Here is a 21719-nt window from a genome sequence, read left to right as displayed (position 1 = left end):
TCATCTTGTCGGCATATTCATACAACATAAAGTATCAACAGTCAGAGAATCGCACTATTGTTGATGCATTATTGCGATTGCCATTGTCTGCGAGTCACATACCCCTAAACAGTGTTCCCAACATTTTCTATTTTCCCAAACAGATAATTTACCTGTGACATCATCACAAGTCCAAGATATACCAGGAATGATTCCATGATGGTGAAGGGCACATTGGGCAGTATGGTGGCACTTTGGTTAGCACTGCTGCCTCACAGCGCCAAGGATTTCAGCCTTGGGTGTCTATTTGTGTGGAATTTTCCCATGTGTGGGTTTCCTCCAGTTGCTCTCGTTTCCTTCCACAGTCCAAAGATGTGCAGATTAGGTGGATTAACTAAGCAAACTCGTCCCTTAGTTTCCAAATATACTCAAGTTAGGTGGATCATAATATGGACTGTCCTAGAATCTCTTGGAGTTGGAGATTGATATCCCAGAAATTACAGCAAGCAAAGTCTGAGGCAAAACAAATACACCAAATTCAGATTGAAAGTTTTGAGTTAGATAGGTATGGAGTGTAAAGTGCTAAAATTTTTCTTAATTTTGTTCTAGAGAGAGCAAATTTAATCTAGTCTATAATTAGCAGAATCTGAAAGAACTCTAAGCAGGCTAAATTCTTTCTTTTCTCTTTTATAGCAAATAAATAAACCAACTCAAATTAACTGAGGGACAAAGGAAAAGGGACGTTTTCCCAAAAGAAGGGGGAACAGCCCGAGCAAACGTACAAAGGAAACTTAAAACATTCCATAATAATGTGGTTATCAGGGTTTATAATGCATCCCAGCCCCTGAGGTGCCCAATGGGCGTGGAAGGTGTCAACTGTGGACGCTGCATGCTCCCTCTCCAGGGACACCTGGTCGTGAATGTAGCCACGGTAGAGGGGCAGACAGTCTGCAGTCATCTGCAGATGACCCCATTGATCACCCGCTGCCTGTTAATGGCATGTCTCACCAGGCCCAGGAACAGGTTAATTATCTCCTTCTTTCCAGTAGTTAAACAGGGTAAACTCACTCTCAGCTGTGGGAGCTGAGTGGTTAATTAGCTAACTTGTTTAATCTGGTTACTGTAGATCCAGTAGTCAAAAGAACAGAAGAACTAGGAGCAGGAGTAGGCCATCTGGCCCCTCGGGCCTGCTCCACCATTCAATAAGATCATGGATGATGTTTCTGTGGACTCAGTTCCACTTACCCGCCTGCTCACCATAATCCTTAATTCCTTTAGTGTTCATTTTTTTAAAAATTATTAAATAGTCCCACCAGGGATGTTTGTTTTCCTTTGTATTTTTATCTTTCTCACTGTTTAGGATTGGTTCATTCTCTGTGATGGAGAAGGAATTAGTTGTTTGGTGAGAAGTGTTGTGTATGTGGTGTCTTTCTCTCTAAGACAGTACAGTAAAAGGGAGTCACTTGATGTGAGGGACCAATGAAAACAGAGCATGTATCACACAAGAGGGTAGAGACCTTTCTTGGGCAGAATCTTAATACATTTCAAGAAATCTACTCCATCCAAGCCCTTAACTCTCTGCATATCCCAATTAATGTTGGGAAAGTTGAAATCATCTAATATAATTACCCTATTATTATTTTTACACACCTCCTTGAATCGTGCGTATATTTGCTCAATATCCCACTGTCTGGGAGTCTATAATAAACACCTAACAATATGGCTGCCACTTTTTTATTGCTAAGCTCTTCTCACAAAGCTTCATTCGATGCCCCCTCCAAGATATTATCTCTCCTTTTTGCAGTAACTGACACCTTAACTAATAATGCAATGCCTCCTCTTCTTTTATTCCTTCCTCTGCCTCACCTGGTATTAAAGTAGGAGCCATCCTGCCTGGCCTTACTCCCTTTAAATTTAATATAACTGCACTCCCTCTGACTGTTTTACTGTATGATTCTGTGCCCTTATTCTGCTAACAGTCTGTGTCCCTTCCCCCTGCCAAATTAGTTTAAACTCCTGCCAGCAACACTAGCAAAACAACCTGCAAGGATGTTAGCCCTGCTGTGGTTCAGATGTTGCTTAAACAGGACCCACCTCCCCCAGAAATTGTCTTAGTGATCCAGGAATCTAAAATCCTCCCTCCTGCACCAACTCTTAGGTCACACATTCATCTGCACTATTCTCCTATTTCTGTGCTTGCCAGCATGTGGCACTTGGAGTAATCCACAGGATACAACCTGAGAGGTTTTGCTTTTCAGTCTACTGCCTAACTCCCTGAATTCTTGATGCAAGACTTCATCCCCCTTTCTACTTCTGTCATTGGTACCAACATGTACCATGACCTCTGCCTTATCACCCTCCCCTTTCAGGATGCCTTGCAGCTGTTCAGTGACATCCTGGACCCTAGCAGCAGGGAAGCAACATATCATCCTGGACTCACATTCGCCCATCAAGGTTGCTCTATCTACCTTTCCCTCCAGGCTATCTGCATTCCCTGGAGGAACCAACATCCTCATCAGCCTGCAAAATGGAATACCGATTTGCGAGTGAGATCCTGAACTACCTGTCTATATCTCTTGGACTGCCTGGTGGTCATCTATTCTCTTCCTTCCTCAAATCCCTTCAGCTGCGGTGTGACCCCCTCTCTAAACATCCTATCCACAATGCTTTCGGACTCACGGATGCTCCACAGTGTGCCCAGTCACCGTTTCAGTTCTCAAACTTGAGCTTCCAGGAGCTGCAGCTGTACACACTTGCTACACACATGCTGGCACCCTACATTGGAAATGTGCCTGGCCTCGCACATGGAGCAAGAAGATCAAACCACAGCTTTGAGCTCTCCAGCCATGACTAAACACTTTTAAGTTTGAAAGCTTTAAGACTTTTTAAAAGAAATAAATCAAATTCCCTCCCCTTGCCTAAACAATGATTTCCAAGACTTATTCATCAATCTGCTGCTTCTGTTGGTCTTGCATCATTTTCTGACCTGTAATGTCTGGTCAGTCTCAAAACTTTTATTGTCCCAATATGCACACAGGTAATTAACAAACAGTATTTGCACAACATTAAATATCTAAAATGTGATTCACTCAAGATATCAATTTCGTCAGCATTTGATGTTTTAAACATTAAAGCAACTGAGTGGCAAATGCCTATGTTATGTACAAAAAGTATTTAATACAAATTTCTTTGAGATACAAATGATAATTTGTATTTATATCTGACAATTGCTGAATTGTAATAGCTGCTTTATTTAAAATAAGCTTTTCCCATTCATCTGACAGTTTGTATTAGGAAACAACTTCATTTTAGCCAAACCAATAATCTTTTTTCAGATGAAAATTGAGTTTAGGAGTTGGGAGGTAATGCTGCAACTTTATCAGACCCTTGTCAGACCCCACTTGGAGTATTGTGCGCAGTTCTGGTCGCCTCGCTACAGGAAGGATGTGGAAGCTATTGAGAGAGTGCAGAGGAGATTTACAAGGATGTTGCCTGGATTGGGAGGCATGACTTATGAAGATAGGTTGAGGGAGCTGGGACTCTTCTCCCTGGAGAGACAAAGGTTGAGAGGCGACCTGATAGAGGTTAATAAGATGTTGAGATGAATAGATAGGGTGGATTCTCGGAGGCTATTTCCCAGGGCTGAAATGGTCACTACGAGAGGACACAGATTTAAGATGCAGGGAAGCAAGTACAGAGGAGATGTTAAGGGTAAGTTTTTCACTCAGAGGGTGGTGAGTGAATGGAATCGGTTGCTGTCGGTGGTGGTGGAGGCGAACTCGCTGGGGTCTTTTAAAAGACTTCTGGATGAGTATATGGGATCTAATGGGATTGGGGGTTATAGATAGGTCTATGGCTTAGTAGGTATAGAAGTGATCGGCGCAACTAGTGGGCCGAAGAGCCTGTTTGTGCTGTAGTGTTCTATGTTCTATGAAATAATTTGTCCTGTAGTTGTTCAACTGCTAGTGAACAGGCAGATTACATGGCACATGTATGGGTGCATTTCTGGATCCCCGTGTGATGGTTCTGGGCCTTTTGTACCCTTCTTATTCGAGAGGTTTGACTTCTGTATTTCAGGCAAGTCCCAACTCTTTTGTGGATGTCTTCATCAGGTCTAATGTCAACGTGAGCATTTGGTAACACACCCAGGGTAACATGTAGAACAGCCTTTCCCTTTATTGCTAGAGCTCCTTCGCTAATACTGGCTGCAAGTAGATGGTGCAGGTTCCTGCAGGTAAATCATCTTCAGTCATATTCTGTAGAAACAACAATTCTCCTGGAGCGGCAACTTTTCTTTCTCTCCCTCTTTTAGAGCAAAACAAATATACTCAAATTAACTCAGGGACAAAGTAAGACGGGCAGCTCCCCAAAAAGGAGGGGGAACAGCCCGAACAGAAGCAAAGTACAAAGGAAACTTAAAACATTAAATCATAATGTGGTTATCGGGGTTTTTAATGTACCCCAGCCCCTGTGGTGCCCAATGGGCGTTTTCTCTCTCTCTGAGTATTTTACTCCACCAAACCTAAAACCTGGAAATGAAACTCATTTAGCTTTTTGAACACATTTGCAAATTTCAATTGAGTGCAACCAATTAAAATTAAACCCTAGCTAGGCCCATGACCTTATCTCTAATAATAGCACAACAAACATGTACACATGCACATACGTGCATTTGTGCAGTTGTATGCTCACCCACATTCATTCACTCACATGCAGGCACTCACACATATGCACATATGAACTCTCAGCCACACACATCTGGGTCTTTATACATACAAAGAGTCCTAATCCTGGGGACACTTCTGCATTCTTCTCAAACCATGAGCTATTCATTTCTTTTAGGCAATTTCATAACCTCACTGCCCCTGACTCAAGTGACAGGTATAATTTAGATCAGAGAACTGCGAGGTGATGCAGTTTGGCAGATTGTTAGATTATGACAGGTTTGGGCAAGAGATGCAGGGATGTGTGGGTGGGGTGGGGTGGGGTGGGGGCAGGGGTGAATTAAAGAAAGAACCTTTTTACCCAGAGAGTGGAAATGAGCTGGAACTCACTGCTCACCGGGGGAGGTAGCAGAAGGGACAGGGAGAAACAATATGGACTTAATGACACAGTTCTAAAGTGTGCAGGGACAGAGGGAACTGAGGGTTTGTGGAGACAATGGTAGCAAAGTGCATATGATTCTATGCTTCAGAAATAGAGGATTGATATAAGAACAGCGATATAATACTGAATGTTTATAAAGCTCTGATTAAGCCACAGGTGGAGCATTGTGTCCAGTTTTGGTCACCACACTTTAGGAAGGATATGAGGATCCTTGGGAGAGGTGTAGAGTTTAAAGATTATTTAGTATTGTCACAAGTAGGCTTACATTACCACTGCAACGAAATTACTGTGAAAATCCTCTGGTTACCAGAATGTTTCTGGGGATGGAGGGAGTTTGGCTACAAGGTCAGTTTAAGAGATGTTAGCTACAAGATGTTGTTCTCCTTGAAGTGAAGGAGATTGAGCGAGATTTGATAGAGGTGCAGATTATTAAATTATGATAGGTTTGGGCAAGAGTTGCAGGGGTGTGGGTGGTGGTGGGGGGTGTTGAATTAGAGAAAGAACCTTTTTACCCAGCGAGTGGGAATGAGCTGGAACTCCCTGCTCCCCAGCGGGAGGGAAAGAAAACAATCAGTGATCTGGAAAAGGAAATCGAACGGGTTCTTCAGGAAAAGCTGCAGGGGTCAAATAGGAAAAGAGACTGATTGGATTAATCTGTACAGAGCCAGCATAGACTCGGTGGGCTGAATGGCCCCCTTCTGTGTTGCAATGACTAACAATCTCGGGGACCGAATCTCCGATTGCAGTTACTCTGGACAAGAATGTCAATAAGTAAGTTATGCCTCTCTATATATCTTCACAAACTGCAGGCAACCTTTCAATTCCCTTACAGCGGATTGCTGGATGTTTCGGGTTGGAGTCGTTTGATAATTTACTCCAGTTTCGACTTGTCTCCCTCATTGTCCTCCCAGGTCAGTGCTGAGGGGGTGCAGCTTCCCAGGCGGGCTGAGGACCGGGTGATCTCTCCTCCCAGTTTCTGGGGAAGAGGCTGAGTAACTGCGCTTGTCACATCCCGGAGTCAAGGAGCTGCAGTGTGTACCGGAGATCCTGGGTTTCACACACACACACACACACAGCTCTGAGGAGGGCGCAGCAGCATTGAGAGCCCAGGAGACAGCCTTTTTCTTCTCAGCCAGGGCAGCGGCCAGGAGAGGAAAATACAGCCAAGTTTTCCCGGAGAGTTTGCTGAGCGGCTGGAGCTGAGAATGAGTACTTGCTGCAGGCATCAGATTCTTAAATTCATCCAGTCTCTCGTCAGGCTGATAACTGGCTCCCTCCATAAAGGTAAGAGCTGTTTTATTTTTTCTCTCTCTGTGGGTTTACCTTGGTTAGCATTGCTGATGTGATGTTACTGATGGCAGTGAGATGATCTCAGCAGTGGGTGGGGGAGTACGTCCTGCTCGCTGTTGGAGGTGTTTGAAAGAGACGTGTGAATTGCTGCCTTGGCTTTTTACATTGCATGGTCCTGTGAACTTGTATTAATAATAAATTTCTGCAGCTGGAGGCTGGCAGAGACTGGAAGTGATGTGTCCGCATGCTGCCTGTGGACAGGCTCCATGAGATTTGCTGGGAAATGTGTAGACACTAACTCAGGCAGTTTCCTGAGCCACTGGGACAAGTATTGAAGTTATGAATATCAGTGCAGCTTGCAGAGTTTTAGCTGCTCCGTGCTGCTGCAGAGAAGATTGGCAGTTTGTGTGCGGGTTAGTCGGAGTGTGGTGTTTGGGTTAGACTTGATGATGTACATGAGAGGACGGTTAGAAAAGGGATACCGAGCTGTCATAATGCCGTGGAACTGCACGTTCTGTAAGGTGAAGGAGGATTGTCATTGATGTTCATTCACCTGACTAACTTGTTGAAATATTCGCGGCCACTTCATACTCTCCCGGCAGTCCTCTCTGACAGGAGCGCGGATCCTGGATTGTATTTCGTTGGTGGTTTCTGAGACCTGTGCCATCTTTCCAACTTGTGGTTTGTGACAACAGTGGGACTCAGCTGATGTTGTGTACTGTGCCCTGTTAGGAGCAGTTCGTGATGTGAATTCCAAAGGGAAAACAAACTTTATTCCCAGTAATGTTTTTTTTGGCAGTGGTGTTGTCACGGCCCCGTTCCCACTCCACTTCCCCCACCAACCCCCACCCCGTCCTCCCTAAATTCATCTTTTCAAACTCAAAGATGCATGGCAGCAGCGAGCTGTACCAATATTCCTGTCCCCAAACCTGCCTAAGTTTTACACTGTTCACAGAGCAGCTCAACATCAGCGCCACATTCCTGCTTGTTTTAACCATTCTGTTCAGCACTAACAGTTATCTGCATCTTCATTCCGCATCATCAACCCATGGGGAACTTGTGCATTGAGTTTGCATCGTCCCCTCACTGCATGACCAGATGACCAGTGTATAATACCCACTCAGAATTGCTTTTCAGAAGGCAAAGCTCATTCAAAACACCAAAAAGGAAATATGCACAGTGGTTAGCACTGCTGTCTCACAGCTCCAAGGACCTGGGTTCAATGCCGCCCTTGGGTGACTGTCTGTATGGAGTTTGTGCATTCTCCCCGTGTCTGCATGGGTTTCCTCCACTTGTTCTGGTTTCCTCCCTCAGCCCAAAACTGTGCAGGCTAGGTGGATTGGCCATGTTAAATTGCCTCTTAGTGTCGGGGATTAGCAGGGTAAATACATGGGATTATGGGGATGGAGTCTGGGTGGGATTGTTGTCGGTGCAGGCTCAATGGACCAAATGGTGGCCTCCTGCACTGTAGGATTCTATGATTCTGTTCTATAAGATATCAAGTTCAGTGGACAGTCAATGGACGCACTTGATTTTTCACTCATTCATTGGAATTATAGATTAGTAAACCTAACATCGGTAGTGGGGAAAATTTGCGAGTTCGTTATCAACAAATGCAGAGCATTTGGAAAGCAGTGACAGGATCAGACAGAGTCAGCATGGATTTATGAAGGGGAAATCATGCTTGATAAATCTGTTGGAATTCTTTGAAGATGTAAATAGTAGCATTGATAAGAGGGAGCCAGTCAATATGGTATATTTGGACTTTCAGAAAGTTTTTGGCAAAGTTCCGCATAAGAGATTATCATAGAATCCCTACAGTGCAGAAGGAGGCCATTCAGTCCATCGAGTCTGCTCTGACCACAATCCCACCCAGGCCCTATTCCCATAACCCCACACATTTGCTATGATAATCCCCTGACACTAGGGTCAATTTAGCATGGCCTATCAACCTAACCTGCATACCTTTGGACTATGGGAGGAAACCAGAGCACCTGGAGAAAACCACACAGACGTAGGGAGAATGGGCAAACTCCACACAGACAGTGACCCAAGGCCGGAAGTGAATCCGGGACCCTGATGCTGTGAGGCAGCAGTGCTAACCACTGCATCACTGTGCAAGATTAAAGCGCATGGGATTGGGGGAAGTGTATTGAGATGAATAGAAAACTGGTTGGCAGAGAGGAAACAAAGCAGGAATTAATGGGTCCATTTCAAACTAGCAGGCGGTAATGAGTGGGGTGCCATAGGGATCAGTGCTGGGATCCCAGCTATTCGCAATATATATTAATGATTTGGATAAGGGAACATGTAACATCTCAAAGTTTGCAGATGATACCAAGTTGGTGAACTGTGATGAGGATGCAGAGAACAGATCCTTCAGCATGATCTGGACAGGTTGGGTGAGTGGGCAAATCAATGGCAGATGCAGTATAATTTGGATAAACGTGAGAGTATTCACATTGGATGCAAAAAGAAGAAGGCAGATTACTACCTGAATGGCTGTAAATTGGGAGAGGGAAATGTGCAGCCAGACCTGGGTGTCCTTGTGCACCAGTCGCTGAAGGTAAACATGCAGATGCAGCAGGTGGTAATGAAGGCAAATGGTATGTTGACCTTTATTGCAAGAGGTTTCAAGTACAGGAGCAGGGATGTGTTGTTGCAATTATACAGGGCCTTGGTGAGACCACACCTAGAGCATTGTGCGCAGTTTTGGTTTCCTTTTCTACGGAAGGATGTTCTTGCTCTCGAGGGAGTACAGTGAAGATTTACCAGGCTGAGAATGGCAGGACTGATGTATGAGGAGAAATTGACTAGGTTAGGATTATTTTTGCTGCAGTTCCGATGAATGGGGGGATCTCATGGAGACTTATAAAATTCTAACAGGACTAGACAGGGTAGATGCAGGGAGGATATTCCTGACGGTGGGGAGTCCAGAACCAGGGGTCACAATTTAGGATTTGGGGTAGACCATTTAGGATGGAGGTGAGGAGACTTTTTTTTACCAAAGAGTGGTAATTCATTACCACAGGAAGTAGTCAATGCCAAAACATTGAATGTATTCAAGAAGCAGCTAGATATAGCACTTGGGGCAAATGGGATCAAGGTTATGGAGAGAAAGTAGGATTAGGCTATTGAGTTGTATGATCAGCCATGATCGTAATGAATGGTGATGCAGGCCTAAAGGGCCAAATGTCCTCCTCCTGCCCTTATCTTCTATGTTTCTATGTCACTGGTTTGCCTGACAGTAAACAACTTAACCAATTAGTGGCACTTTTTTTTTAAACATGTTTCACTTGCAACACATTGAAATAAAGAAACATTTCACAGACATAGAATCTCTATAGTGCAGAAGGAGGCCATTCAGCCCATTAAGTCTGCACCAACCTCTGATTGGGTATCTTACACAGGCCCTTTCCCCATAACCCCACAGTTCCTGAGAATTTGGTACGGTTGCAAGTACAGAGAAATGAAAGATCATTCTACCTGGCTTTCAATCATAAATTTTGTGTTTGTAGCAAAAATGCTAACATGTCAGGATTACTGCTGTACTAACTGGTGTGGGAGGGAGGGCTTGCACCCAGCAGCTTTTGAGAAGAGAATGGATTGTGAAATCTACGTTCAAGCGATAGCTATAATGGGAGACAGACAGTTGCTGAGAGAAACTGCTTATCAGCTGGCTTGATGCAAGGGCACATGTGTGGGAGTGCTGGCGTCTGTGGCACACCTGCACCCTTCTCATGGCATGTCCCAGTTGGGAACTACTGCCTTGGAGAAACACCCTGCAGTCATTCCCGTCAGTAGTGAAGGGTACTTTCTTGGCCATCTTAAAGGCCTGTGTCCAATACAAAATATAAAACTCAGGTCTTGCAAAGTCCATTATTTCTGTGGATAAATTTATGGTATTTTCTCCATCATAATAACAGCATGTAAATGGAAAATTACTTGGAATATGCCAAAGTGTGAGGCAGTGAAGTTTGGAAAGTAGAATGAGGAGATTTCTTGAGAAACAAGAGTCGTAATAGAGAGCAGAGTGATGTGGGAGTTTATATTCACAAATCATAAAATATAGCATACCAGATGCAGCAAAGCCAAAAGACAATGCAAACAAACACTGGAGTTCATTTCTGGAATGACAAAATTCAACAACACTATCATCTTGTTAAACTTGTACTGAAGCTTGGTTGGAGCACACACAGTGAACTGTGCACAGTTCTGGTTGAATGACAGAGAGTCATAGACATCTGCAGCACAGAAAAAGGTCCTTCAGGCCAACATGTCTGCACTAGTCAAAGGCTAAACATCCAACAATTCTAATTTCATTTTTCAGCACTTGGTCCAGAGCCTTGTGTGCCTTGGCATTGCAGGTGCACATTGAAATGTTATGAGAGTTCCCTGCTTCATCACCCTTTCAGGCAGTTAGCTTCAGAATCCCACCACCCTTTGGTTGAAAAACATTTTCCTCACATCCCCTCTAAAATTTACCCCAGACTCCTATTGATCCCTTCACCAAGGGGAAAAGTTCTTTACTATCTACTCTATGCCCCGTATAATTTTATACATCTCAATCACGTCCCCTTCAGTCTCCTGCTCAAAGGAAAACAACCTCAGTCTATCCAATCTCTTTACATAACTAAAACTCTTCAGCCTGGTTCTGGTTTAGAGTACGCTTGGTGAATTGTGCACAATTCTAGTTCTGGGTTAGAGCACACTCAGTGAATTGTGCATGGTTTGGGTCTTCATATTATGTAAGAACACTGGAAAAGGCACAAAAAGTAATTCAGAAATAAGGTATTGGAACTCAAGATTTGAGTGGGCTGGCAGTCTTTTCTGTAGAAAACGATATGATAGTGACTTTTAAGAGGCATCTTGACAAACACATGAATAGGATGGGAATGAAGTGATATGGTCCCCGGAAGGATAGGGGGTTTTAGTTCAATGGGGCGACATGGTGGTGAAAGCTTAGCGGGCCAAAGGGCCTGTTCCTATGCTGTAATTTTCTTTGTTTTTGAGACGGCTCACTGCTGGAACTGTAAATATTTTGTGAAATAGTTTGGGTTAGATGTAGATTTTCTTAAAAATATAATCATCCTGTTTTGCAGCGTTGTTTGGGTTGAGAGAGTAGGGTAGACAGAAAAAGCAAATGACGTGGAATATGAGATGGAATGATTGGGTTCATAGAATCCCTACAGTCCAGAAAGGAGGCCAATCAGCCCATCTTGACTGCACCAACTCTTCTTGAGAGGAATTGAGACAGAATCTAACTGGAGCTAACATAGGTAAGGGGGTGAGAGACACTCATTGTTTAATATGAGATTTGTATTGCTTTTGACAAATCTTCATTAGAAACAATGATAAATTGTTGTCTAATATCAGGAGGTATGGGATGTGGAAAGTTTTATATTTTGAAAAATGCAATTTTTGAATTCTTTGCATACTCTTGTTAAATATATTGATCTAGCTTCCTGCTGTCCGAATTTATCACAAGTACTATCTTGTTTAATTTTTATAAGATGAACAATTTAACCCTGAGAAGTGAGGTGGAAGGAGTAATTTGACAAGGAAGTATTCATTGAATGACATGATACGAGGAAGTTCTGTGGAACAAAGGGACGAAATGGAAGATGAATTTTAATCCAAGACAAATGCAAGATGATGCATTCCGGAGGACCAAATCTAGATGTGAATTATACTGTAAATGGCAGAACATTAGGAACATCAACATACAGAGGGATCTGGGTGTGCAGGCCCACAGTTCCCTAAAAGTGGCAAAGCAGGTGGCCAAGTTGATTAAGATAGTGAAGTAGGGAAAGGGTTAATGAATTTAATGAATTTTGTATCTAGCATATATCACAAACATAACCCTTCCTCATGGCTGATCTCCTCAAGGTTATACTGCTCCTGGCATCAATATAAATTATTTATTCATGTTTTCCTCACTTGTTCATGTCTTTCATTCTGTAACTTTCATTTCCATAAAGACAGATAGTCAAACGTGAATGTTATTTTGCAGAATTTCAAACCTTACCTGTTTGTGCTAACTGAACATGGTTAAATAGCTGCAGCTGGGAGATTGCGATACTGCCTTTTTCTCAGGAGGAGTCCTGCTGGGACAGCCGCGACCGCCCGAGTAACTTCAACGAAGAAGCTGCTGAAGCTGCTGGAGAGGCTGTGAATTGTGACGGTGCCGATACCTGCATCGTGATTGAAGCTGCCAGATAGGATGTGAGTCCTGGTTGAAGCCGGGGGCTGCTCCCACCACCTCCTCTGGCAGCATGTTATGGCACCACCCCCATGTGAAAAACCTCCCTCGCACATCTCTCTGAAACTTTCCCCCTCTCACCTTGAACCTGTGCCCCCTTATAATTGACACCTCCACCCTGGGAAAAAGCCTGTGATTATTCACTCTTTCTATGCCTCTCATAATTTTATAGACCTCCAATAGGTCTCCCCTCAGCCTCGGTCGTTCCAGTGAAAGCAATCCTAGTTTATTCAATCTCTCTTCATAGTCAACACTCTTGAGACCAGGCAACATTCTTAAATCATAGAATCCCTACAGCACAGAAGAGGACCATTCGGCCTATTGAGTCTGCACCGACCACAATCCTACCCAGGCCCTATCCCCACAACCTCATGCATTTACCCCTGGCTAGTCTCCCTGACACTAAGGGGCAATTTACATGGCCAATTCACCTAACCCACACATCTTTGGACTGTGGGAGGAAATTGAAGCACCTGGAAGAAACCCATGCAGACATGGGGAGAATGTGCAAACTCCATGCAGACAGTGACCCACAACAGGAATTGAACCTGGGTCCTTGGCACTGTGAGGCAGCAATGCTAACCACTGTGCCACCGTGCCACCCCTTCTTTGCACTGTCTCCAAAGCTTCTACATCCTTCTGTTAGTGTGGTGAACAGAAATGCACACAATATTCCAAATGCAACCTAATTGTTGCAACATGATTTGCCAACTCTTGTACTCAATGGCCCGGTCGATGAAGGCAAGTATTCCATATGCTATTGTTGTACGTAAAAGACACCTCTGAGACTGTTAGTGAGTCAAAGTACAGTAAGTTCTATTTCAAAAGCTTTTGGGAAAAACCTGGCCCTAACAGTGGCTTACCAGCTTCTCACTGAACACAAATACAAGTGGGTATTTATACATAAGAACATAAGAACATAAGAACATAAGAAATAGGAGCAGGAGTAGGCCATCTGGCCCTTCGAGCCTGCCCCGCCATTCAATAAGATCATGGCTGATCTGTCGTGGCTGATCTGTCGTGGCTCAGTTCCACTTTCCCGCCCTCTCCCCATAACCCTTAATCCCCTCTCTTATCAAAAACCCATCAACCCGCTTCTTAAAAATATTTAGCGAGGCAGCCTCCACCACTTCAACGGGCAGAGAATTCCAGAGATTCACCACCCTTTGAGTGAAGAAGTTCCTCCTCAACTCCGTTCTGAACCGCCCCCCCTTTATCTTGAGGCTGTGCCCCCTAGTCCTACTGTCTTTTTTGAGCGGGAAGAGTCTTTCCACCTCTATCCTATCCATCCCATTCATCATCTTATACGTCTCAATGAGATCTCCCCTCATTCTTCTAAACTCTAACGAGTACAAGCCTAGTTTATTCAGCCTCTCCTCATAGCTCAACCCCCTCAACTCCGGTATCAGCCTAGTAAACCTCCTCTGCACTCCCTCCAAGGCCAAAATATCCTTGCGCAGGTGCGGCGCCCAAAACTGCACACAGTACTCCAGCTGCGGCCTCACCAATGCCCTATACAGCAGCACCAGTCACAATGCAAACACTGATATCAGTTCGGACTCACAACATTTCCACTTCCTGTGCTGCCTCACAGTGCCAAGGACCCAGGTTCAATTCCTGTTGTGGGTCACTGTCTGCGTGGAGTTTGCACATTCTCCCCATGTCTGCATGGGTTTCTTCCAGGTGCTTCAATTTCCTCCCACAGTCCAAAGATGTGTGGGTTAGGTGAATTGGCCATGTAAATTGCCCCTTAGTGTCAGGGAGACTAGCCAGGGGTAAATGCATGAGGTTGTGGGGATAGGGCCTGGGTAGGATTGTGGTCGGTGCAGACTCAATAGGCCGAATGGTCCTCTTCTGTGCTGTAGGGATTCTATGATTTAAGAATGTTGCCTGGTCTCAAGAGTGTTGACTATGAAGAGAGATTGAATAAACTAGGATTGCTTTCACTGGAACGACAGAGGCTGAGGGGAGACCTATTGGAGGTCTATAAAATTATGAGAGGCATAGAAAGAGTGAATAATCACAGGCTTTTTCCCAGGGTGGAGGTGTCAATTATAAGGGGGCACAGGTTCAAGGTGAGAGGGGGAAAGTTTCAGAGAGATGTGCGAGGGAGGTTTTTCACATGGGGGTGGTGCCATAACATGCTGCCAGAGGAGGTGGTGGGAGCAGACTCATTAGCAACATGTAAGAGGCAGCTGGATGAGAGAATACAGGGATACGGACCAAGTAAGAGCAGACTTTTTTTTAGTTTAGTTAGGGCATCATGATCGGCACAGGCTTGGAGGGCCGAAGGGCCTGTTCCTGTGCTGTATTTTTCTTTGTTCTTTGCCCTTGGTCTGTTTTTCCAAGAGCTCTGAAGGCAGAAGGGCATATTAGTAGGGTGGTGAAAAAGATATACAGAACATTTGCCTTTATCAGTTGAGGCATAGATTACAAAAGCAGGGAAGTTGGAGTTGTATAGAATATTGGTGAGGCTGCATTATAGGAAGAAAGTGATTGTACTGGAGAGCGTGCACAGGAGATTCACCAGGATGCTGCCTGGGATGGAACATTTAATTTATGAAGAGAGGTTGGGTAGGCTTGGATTGTTTTTGTTGGAGCAGAGAAGACCGAGGGGCAACCTGATCAAGGTGTACAAGATCATGAGGAGCATGGACAGAGTGGAGAACGAGCAGCTGTTCCACTTAGTAGAAGGGTCAGTCACGATGGAACATAGGTTCAAGGTGAAGGGCAGAGGGGGTTTAGGTGGCATGTGAAGAAAAACCATTTTACCCAGAGGCTGGTGAAGGTCTGGAATGCGCTGCCTGGGAGGACAGTAGGGGCGAGTTCCCTCACATCCTTTAAAAAATACCTGGATGAGCACTTGGCACATCATAACATTCGAGGGACAAGACGTTGTGGGACAAGAGCTGGTAAATAGGATTAGGTGGGAGATCAGACTTGAAAAGTCGAGGGCCTCTTCTGTGCTTCATGATTCTATGAGTTAAACTCTTGGGTGAATTCCTCATACTGCTATCTTATAAAGTGACAGCCAAAGCATATGTTGTGAAGTTAAATACTGACTATGTTATTTTCATTGAGTTACCGAATGGTCTTGTTTCCCATCAGTAATTGCTTGATGTTATACCAAAAGGATGATTTTCTCTGAAGCTCTGAATTTGCTGCTGAGCATTCACTGCTTGAAATATACACCAGGAGTGTGAAATAATTGTGTGGATTTGTGTGGAACCAGTGATACTCTTTCTCAGCAGCTTCTAGTTTGTTGACTGTGAATTTGTCACTGAATAAAGTTGGGATTGTGCCTGGTTTTACAAAGACAGGGCCCACGCTTGTGGGTTCAAATCCCAATCCATGATTTGAGCTGAATGATCTCAGCTGACAGTTCAGGCCAGGGAGTGCTGCAATATCAGATGTGTTGCAGACTCTGGATTTGTGTATTCCTGGGGGTCTGAACATTGTTGAGTTTTTCTTCTCTTTGTGTTTACATATTAGATAAACATCAAAGCATCAACTATGCATAAAAGATTCGTTAGCACAAAATAACCTTGGTTCACTTATTAAGGATTTGAGAAGCTTGGTAGCAGTATTATACAGTTAGGGTATTGTACACGTCTGAGTCAATAGATTCCTTGAGATGAAACTGTGACTAATGCTGAATCACATGATCTATTATGCAGAAAATATAACTGCACCCACTTAAAGGTGTACCACAACAATCACATGATATCAATAATATGACATCTGATCACATGACTTCCACCCATAAGTTGCTCCTGCCCACAATTTTTTATGCAATCCATACAAGTTGATAATGCAACAAATTTCAACAACTTGGATTTTGTTTAATCTTTGTTCTTGATTTTAAATCTCAGGCATTGATTACACTTACAAGTAGATACTTCGGTTCTTAAAACATGAGGGTGTAAAACTATCATTTGCAATGATGGAAGCAGTGCTTTGAGAGTTAATCAAGATGTGCAAATTCAGTGCTCGACTATTCAGAGCAGGATCACCATTCTTAGCCAGTAACTTATAGTAAACTGACCAAGCCACTGGAGAATTATGAATGGAGTGGTCTACCAGGTCAGTCCTACTTGGCTAGATCTCTGCTGCTAACAATGAAGAAACCCTATAGTTTTAAAAACAAACATTCTGGCAGGAAAAATTGATATCAGTTATCCAAATAAATAAATGTGGGAAAATTAATATCCCAATTCCTAAAATTGGGAAAATGGTATATATTTAACAGGGTTGCAGGTTGTTTCAAGAGCTGATCAAATGATTTGATGGTGATGTCATTAGAGTATTACACACTGCTGTTTTACCTCAGTTTTGTATTTTGTGAAGAGCAGAGTATCTCTCTTTCAATAAAATCTGTTTAGTTTGAATCTACTTGTGCAAACTGAGAATTTTCTTTCTGTGTAAAACCCACTGTCCCTACTAACATAGTTAAGACATTACAGAAACACTGGGATAGTTAGAACAGGCAGTGGTTTCAATGACTTGCCAACCTGTCACCATTATTATCTGAATGGTGACAGTTTAGAAAAAGGGGAAGTGCAAACGTGACCTGGGTGTCATGGTGGGACAGTTGCTGAGCATTGGATGCAGGTACAGCAGGCGGTGAGGAAAGCCAATGGCACGTGACTTTCATAGCAAGAGTATTTGAGTACAGAAGTAAGGAGGTCTTCCTGCGGTTATATAGGGCCTTGGTGAGGTCTCACCTTGACTATTGTGTGCAGGTTTGGTCTCTGAGTCTGAGGAAGAATGTTCCTGCTATTGAGGGAGTCTAGTGTAGGTTCACCAGACTGACTCACAGAATGACAAGCCTGACGTGGATTAACAAAGCTTATACTCACTGGAATTTAAAAGAATGAGAGGAGATCTCATGAAAACATATAAAATCCTGATGAGACTAGATAGGCTAGACGCTGGAAGAATGTTCCAGATGTTGGGGAAGTCCAGAACTAGGGGTCACGGTCTAAGAATAAGGGGTAAACCATTCAGGACTGAGATGAGGAAGAACTTCTTCACTCAGAGTTGTGAACCTGTGGAATTCTATACCACAGAAAACTGTTGGGGCCAATTTCTTAGATAACTTTAAACAGGAGCTGGACGTGGCCCTTGTGGCTAAAGGGATCAAGGGATTTGGAGGGAACGCAGGAGTGGGATACTGAAAGTACATGATCTGCCATGGTCATATTGAATGGTGGTGCAGGCTCAAAAGGGCTGAATGGCCACTATTTTCCATGTTTTAGATGTTTCTCTCACTGAGCCTGTCAAAGTGGCACCAAATCGAGAAAGGAGACAGTCAGCCTCACCGTTCGCAGACTGTCCTTTCAAAATATGCCCACTGAAGCCATTGACAGTCTCTCAATGAAAATCTCTGATTTTTCATGAGTAAGTGTAAATTCTCCTCTACTATGTTGAAATTCACTTTCCTGAAATGTATGTATAACTGTCCAGTCAGTGGATCTAAGCATTATTAACTGATTATTTAATGATGGCAACGAGGGATGTTCTGTAATAGACAAAATGTTCTGGGAATCCGTGTTTGAATCTCACCACAGCAGATGGTAAAATTTGAATTCAATAAAAATCTGCAATTCAAAGTCAAATGATGACCATGAAACCATTGTTGTTGTTGCGAAAAAAAACACCTGGTTCACGAATGTCCTTTAGGGAAGAAAATCTGCTACTTTTACCTGGCCTGGCCTACACGTGACCCCAGACTCACATCACAGTTGATGACTCTTAACTGCCCTCTGAAATGGCCAAGTAAGTCACTCAGTTCAAGGGTGATTAGGGATGGGCAATAAATGCTGGCTCACCAGTGATGTCCACATCTCACGATTGAATAAAAAACTGATTAAATTCACCATGGAGTTATGCGGTAATAATTAAATGTGTTTTATCCACTGTAATTATAAGAGATTACTGTTAGTCGCATTTTAGTCAATATTGGTTACTGCATGTTCTGTGAAGCTGTCAGTATAATCAATAAAGGAATTTGCACAGTCTGCAAAGGTGAACAAAGAAACAAAGAACAATACAGCACAGGGACAGGCCCTTCAGCTCTCCAAGCCTGCACCGATCATATATTCCTAACTAGACCATCTGTTTGTATCCCTTTATCCCCAGTCTGTTCATGTGGCTATCTAGATAGGTCTTAAATGATCCTAACATGTCTGCCTCAACCACCTTGCTTGGGTAGTGCATTCCAGGTCCCCACTACCCTCTGTGTAAAATTCGTCCCCCGCATATCTGTATTGAACCTTGCCTCCCCTTACTTTGAACTTGTGACCGCTTGTGTTTTCATTTCTGACCTGGGAAAATGCTTCCGACTGTTCACCTCCATAATTTTATAAACTTCTATCAGGTCGTCCCTCAGCCTCCGTCTTTCCAAGGAGAACAACTAATTTACTCAATCTCACCTCATAGCTAATACCCTCCATACCAGGCAACCTCCTGCTAAACCTTTTCTGCACTCTCTCCAAAGTAGTGTGGCAACCAGAACTGGATGCAGCATTCCAAATGTGGCCTAACCAACGTTCTATATAACTGCAACATTATATGTCAACTTTTATACTCTATGCCCCATCCAATAAAGAATTGCCTTCTTCTTTATTGCCAAATGCCACCTTCACCTGTGCTGCCACCTTTAAGGACCCTTCTGTACCTACTCTATAAAACCCCCACCGCATCATGAATGTTTCAATGTGATTGCCTCTCATTATTTTAAGCTCCGGCTGCAAGGCACCAGGGATCTGAGTTCAATTCCAGCCTTGGGTCACTGTCTGTGTGGAGTTTGCACATTCTCCCCATGTCTGCGTGGGTTTCCTCTGGGTAATCCAGTTTCCTCCCACAATCCAAAGATCTGCAGGTTAGGTGGATTGGCCATGCTAAATTGACCTTTTGTGTTGAGGGGACTGGCAGTGTGCAAAACGTGGAGTTATGGGGAAAGGGCCTGGAAGGGACTGTTGTCGGTGCAGGATCGATGGGCCAATGGCCTCCTCCTCTACTATAGGGATTCTATTCTATTCTATGAATAGCTCCAGCATTTTCTCAACTGATGTTAGACTAACAGAACTATAATTCAGTTTTCTCTTTCTCTCCTTTTTGAAAAAGTGGTGCATCATTTGGCAACTTCCAATCATGGAATTATGGAAGTTGAAATAAAATCTCACTTGAGTATTGCTGAAAAAAGACATGTTAAAATTATCATTGTATCCTCATCAGGATTATTGCAAGAATATCAAATGTAAAGGGAACAACAGTTCATACTTTTTGAAAAAACAGTGCTGATTGGTTGGCAAGTGGATTCTGATGAAGGTGATGGAGAATGCACCATTTAACTGATGACTGACAATTAACTGACTAGCTTTGTTTAAATGCAAATTAGGCAGGCTGGCTCTGGTCAAAGCATTTCCCTGGGGAACCAACCTGAGAAAGTTATTCAATTGAAATAGGCACCATGTGTGCACACATTCTTTGTGTCTGCAAAGTACAAGGCACTGTGTATTAATATATGCAGCTTCTAGCACATGTAAGTGCGCTACACTGTGAGCCTGCCTGACAATCTTAAATTGGTTGTCAGTTTAATTTTTAGCACACAAGATTACTTAGCAAATGTTGTCCGATTAAAAAAATTACATCTCATTTCAGACATTGTGCTTTGAGTTTTACAAACGTGGGCTGGTTGGTTACAGTGTGTACTTTACCTATATGGACGAGCTGTTTGAGATGATCTGCCAATGCTTAGGATGTACGACCTATATTTCTGGCATCACACTGGCACTGAAATTGATAACACATTACTCATTTGTGTGATAGCTTGAATGTCTTTTTGGGTTGACGGCAGCATCCTGTTATTGGGAAACTCGCTCTAATTTGAGACACCTTGCACATCCAGGGTAGTCTGAGGTAGATTGGGCACTTCTCAGGACTGAGTGCATGGCCTTGGCCCATTTGTCAGTTTGGATAATAGACAGCAGGCAACGATCTGATCAGAGTAGTCACCATCTCAACAACATCGGGCAGGCAACACAATATTAGGAACTCCCAATCATAGCTGCAGAGAACAGTATCTATACACCTGACTGCACTGTCTCCTATTCCACATTCAACCATATTCCTCTTCACTCGAATGGCATCCTTTACCACAGTCATACACTGAGTCATGGAAGTTTATAGCACAGAAACAGAACCTTTGGCCCAACTTGTCCATGCCATCTTTTTTTTAACCACTAAGCTAGTCCCATTTGCCCATGTTTGGCCCATATCCTTCTATAACTCATCTCTCTCACCTCTCAAATGGAATTTCGTATCCCATCTACCCTTTAATAGACTCTCACCTCTCTGCCTCTAGCAGCTTTGTCTTGGATGGTGTCAAGCTTCTTGAATGCTGTTGGAGCCGCACTTATCCAGGCAGGTGGACGGTTTCCACCACACTCCTCCCATGTTGATTATAGACTGGCTTTGGGGATTCAGGAAGTGAATTACGTGCTGCAGGATTCTTAGCCTTTGACCTGCTCTGTTGCCACGGTATTTACATGGCAAGTCACAATTCTGTTTTTGGTCATTGGTTACTCCCAGGATGTTGATCGTGGGGGATTTAGTGATGGTAATGCCACTGAGTGTGATGGGGACAAGTGTAGATTCTCTCTTGTTCGAAATGCCTGGCACTTGAGTGGTGTGAATGTTGCATGTCAATCCAAGTCTAAGTATGGTTCAGGTCTTTGGACTATTTCAGTGTGAGTGTGAGGTATTTTTCTCTCAGCCCTCCTAGCAACAGTTCCTAAGAGAGCAACCATTCATACCAGGAGAGATCTGTACAGTCCAGGGTGGTTTCAAAAGATGAACTTTAAAAGAAGCTATCTTTTTAAAATGATAATAGTTGAGGCTGCTGTGTGTCTCCTCAGGTGACTGGGACCTATCCCAAGGCATTGTTTGGAGAAGAACTGAGGAGTTCTTCCTGATGTCCTGGGCAATATTTAGCTCTTAATCCATGACATTTGACATCACTAAATTAAATATTCTATTTATTTATTAGTCACAAGTAGGCTTACATTACACTGCAATG

At 43.5% G+C, this 21719-nt stretch overlaps 1 protein-coding gene across 1 annotated transcript in view; it reads left to right on the top strand.

The window, feature by feature from the left end:
• Window positions 1–6302: 6302 nt before the first annotated feature.
• The window catches only part of LOC145351569 (A-type potassium channel modulatory protein KCNIP1), a 374530-nt gene continuing 359113 nt past the window's right edge, over window positions 6303–21719 (top strand). Inside the window, exon 1 of the mRNA XM_080201162.1 lies at window positions 6303–6369. The gene's annotated coding sequence lies outside the window, so the exon portion shown is untranslated. The remainder of the gene's footprint in view (window positions 6370–21719) is intronic.

This window comes from Carcharhinus amblyrhynchos, chromosome 13, assembly GCF_965287045.1.
Source record: "Carcharhinus amblyrhynchos chromosome 13, sCarAmb.v2.hapA, whole genome shotgun sequence".
Taxonomy (NCBI): Eukaryota; Metazoa; Chordata; class Chondrichthyes; order Carcharhiniformes; family Carcharhinidae; genus Carcharhinus; species Carcharhinus amblyrhynchos.
Note: the sequence above shows the minus strand (reverse complement) of the source record. Positions and strands in the feature narration are given on the sequence as shown.